The sequence below is a fragment of the Brassica oleracea genome, chromosome C1, assembly GCF_000695525.1.
Source record: "Brassica oleracea var. oleracea cultivar TO1000 chromosome C1, BOL, whole genome shotgun sequence".
NCBI classification, from domain to species: Eukaryota; Viridiplantae; Streptophyta; class Magnoliopsida; order Brassicales; family Brassicaceae; genus Brassica; species Brassica oleracea.
The window spans coordinates 2,883,381-2,887,341 of record NC_027748.1 but is presented as its reverse complement, the minus strand read 5'-3'; the positions used below and the strand labels follow the sequence as shown (position 1 = coordinate 2,887,341).

At 36.7% G+C, this 3,961-nt stretch overlaps 1 pseudogene; it reads right to left on the bottom strand.

Moving 5' to 3' along the window:
- Positions 1 to 1,415: 1,415 nt before the first annotated feature.
- Positions 1,416 to 3,961, bottom strand: part of LOC106294101 — a 3,802-nt pseudogene continuing 1,256 nt past the window's right edge.

Here is a 3,961-nt window from a genome sequence, read left to right as displayed (position 1 = left end):
ATTTAATAAATATTCAAACTAAATAATATATATATATAAACACTAATGATTTAAAGCAACAAGATTGGCTGATCAATTTAGTCGTCCAGTTGAAATCTTTCAAAAGTATGTGAAAGACTAAAGTCAAAGTAAATATGGATTTAGAATAGTAGTTATATTTTATTAACCAAAATACCGAAAAAACCCGAACCGAATCGAAACCAACCCGATATCTGGATTGAACACCCCTAATCCAGATGAAGCCAAACTATTGTTTCATTCTCCAAAATATAATAAAAATAATAACTTAATCCCGCGCAAGGCGCGGATCTTATCCTAGTATATATACTATAACAAAATAAATGATTAAAACATTCTATAATCGAAGTTAGTAATCTATCACTAGATCCATTTTTGTCAACCTTTTGAGTCCAGATGACCACCCTAAAGTTGTCGCATCCGTGGTACTCCATCATCTTATATCATTCAGTAACTTTAAAAACTGAATGAGATATCATTTATTAAAATAAAATGAAAATTTGTTGTTTTCTAAAATGAATTTCAATAACAAGGGAAAAACTAGTTTCTCTAAAAAATTAGGAAATCTAAATTACTAAAATCATGATTGGATAAAAAACAGTTTTTTTTTTTTTTTTTTAACCTGGAGGGACTTCCACCCCCAGGGGCCAACCCCTCGGCGCGAGGCGGACCATTTAGTACTATAGGGAATTAGATACCCCAATTGCCTGGCCAGCGGTTCGAACCCGGGTGCGTATTGAGGCCGAAGCTCTCTCAACACCACCAGGCCAACCCGCTGGTTATAAAAAACAGTTTTTGTAAAATCAAAAACCAAAAACTAGTTTAAAAACTATAAACAATCAATTTCTTAATTAATGTGTATACATCCCCAACACAAACAAGCCATGCCTCCGTGATTATATTATCACAACACGGCTTTCGTGAGAAATATACACAACAGAGAAAGATTCTTACGTTAACCTTTATATACAACTTTTCATCTAAGCATATACTTATTTGAGCCACCTGGATCACCACTTCCTGAGGTTTAAGCAAGAGATAAGGCTTTCCTTTTGTAAGTCTCACCTATTACAGGTTGCTGGCTCACTTTAGTTTCAACATCATAACAGTTAATGTATCTCTTAGGAGTTCTTGAAGAGGTTGCAGTAAAATCTTTAGCTCAAGTCTTCTCTGCATGCCCACATTTCCTGAAGAAATAACAGGTGGGTTTCTCACATCAGGTATCTCCATCAAAGATCAGCTCTGTTAGACCAATAAATCACTCTCCTGTAGAGAATGATCTTGCACAAACTTGTCCAAAACAAGTGTTCCATGGATCAACCAAGTAACTAGTTAGCAATGTTTTGGTTTATTGCAGATGAATATATAAATAACACTTGTAATCATTTTAATACAAAGATTAAGAAGAAGATGGACAAAAGCAGATGGTGGAAACTGTACATAGAAACCTTATTACAAAGCATAGTATTAACAAACACTAGTAGAAGCTTACACTAACTCCCTAAATAAGTTACAGTTGAAACATTTCTCAGCAGCTTTCATGCTTAATGAGTTAAGAGAGGTCATCCTACAGATGCTTGAAGGCAGTGTCAAAAGATCATCACAGTGATCTATTGTCAGATCTCTCAACTTTGGGAAGATACTGGAGACGTCAACTCCAGTTTGATCAAAACTGTTATTGATCTTGCAGAGAATCAGAGACATCTTGTGGAGATGTTTCATGGGGATTGTTGTGTTGTAGAGCTCAGGGACGTGAACACTGAAAAGTTATGGAGAACAGCAGGGGACATGCCGTTGTTGATAAACACTAGGAACCTTAGTCGGATCATCTTGCTGAGGAAAGGAGGAAAGGAGGCAAAATTTGTCTGAGGAAAAATTCAATATTAGAATCTCTGCCTTAGGGAAGTCCATGTCAAAGTTAGACCAATGCATGTCTCCCATTTCCCCTGCAACAAAAACATAAAGAGTGAAGAGCTACAACTAATGTGAGCACTTACCGTGGATCTTCCTCAAGGGTAAGGAGATTCTTGTGTGACAAACCAACAAGAGTGGCAAAAGCAACTTCCTCGTCTAGATCATGCATCTCAGTCCACATGTTGATGAGAACATCAACAGGAATCTTCCTGTCTTTAGGAAATGCGCCAAGATCCAAGAAACACTCTCTGGCTGTTGAATCTAGATCTTCTAGACTAGCTTCCATGCGATGAAGCAACCTAGTCTCGTGAGTTTCATCAGTAGGTTCACCTCTTGATAATCTCAGCAATGCCCCCTGCCAATACTGTTCAGGTCGGTCTTTTAGTGAAGCGCCCGTAACTTTGAGAGCCAAAGGTAGACCTTTACACTCACCAGCAACCTGAGGATCGAAAAAGCATTTAAATATACATCACACTAGCCATGATTCAGTTATAGAAGAGAAAAGACATTAACAATACCTTCTTGACAAGGTCTTTGTCGAAACCAGGGGGAACAGACTTCTGACCAAACGCACAGAGACAGATGAGAGATATAGCTTCATATTCCCTTAGTACTTCCACATCGTAGGTAGCATTAGGCTCTACGAGTTTGGACCGTGAAACCACAAGAGTTGTGCAACCAGGAAGGTTAGACGTCAAGTGGTCCAAAGCTTCCCTTGTCCAAACATCATCAAGAATCACCAGCTTCTTTGTTTTAACCCCACCGTCATACTGTAAATTCCAGTTTGGAACATGATTTACACCTTCATAACCAGTCAAAAACCCCCATATATGTATTCTCAGCTCGTCAAGCATCGGAGATTGTGATACAGTCAGAAACAAAATCCTGTTCTCGAAGAAACAAAAGGCAGTGATTTAACAAAAAGTCAGAACCAATGTTTTCAGGTGGCACCTAGACAACAAAGGTCATAACCGAATTTTTTTTTTTTTTTTAATCCGATTTAATTATCTCCAATTGGTTTAATCATCCTACATCAGTTAAAACTGGTGTAAATTAGTCTAGTTCCACATAAGTTGATTTAAATCGGCTAAATCAAATAACAATGTTTGTGTAAATTTACAAATCTGTATGATTTCGTTTTTTTTTGTATATCTAAATTTTTTTAGTTCATCAAAGTAATTTTACAACTAATAATAAAAAATTAAATTATCTTATATAAATATATAATAAAAAATAATTTATTAACTTCAGAATAATCCACCTAATTACTTAATACAAATGCTCTAACGATTTCTTGAATGTGGGTCCGAACTTTTAACCAGAGGCAGGGGTAGGGATGTTAATATGGGCTCAACGTGACAGAGTTAGCCCTAACCCTGCAAACCCATTTGTAACTCTAACCCTCATTTTTTAAACAGGGTTTAAATAGGGTTGGCCCTAATAGGACCAGAGTTTAAATTCTAACCCTTTTATTTTGATTCACACAACTATTATACAATATTTAATAATGTTTTTCATCAAAAAAAACTTAAAGTAGAGTTTTCTCGCCAAAAACTGAACAACGAAATTTTCCGTCGAAACCGCAAAATCGAGTTTTCAACTAAAACAACAAAATCGAGTTTTCCTTCCAAAAACGCAAAATCGAGTTTTTCGTCAAAACTTCGAAATCGAGTTTTCCCGCCAAAAAATCAAAATCGAGTTTTTCGCCAAAACCTCAAAATCGAATTTTCCCGTGAAAACGTAAAATTAAATTAAGTTTTTTTGGAAAACCCGTAAAACTCAATTTCACGGTTTTGGCGGGAAAACTCGATTTGCCGGTTTTGTAGGGAAAACTCGATATTGCGGTTTTAGTTTTGGCGGAAAAACTCGATTTTGCGGTTTCAGCGGAAAAACTCGATTTTGCAGTTTTGGCGGGAAAACCTGATTTGTCGGTTTCGGCGGAAAACTCGTTTTTGCTGTTTCGGCGGGAAAACACGATTTTGTAGTTTTCGGCGGGAAAACTCGATTTGCCGGTTTCGGCGGAAAAACT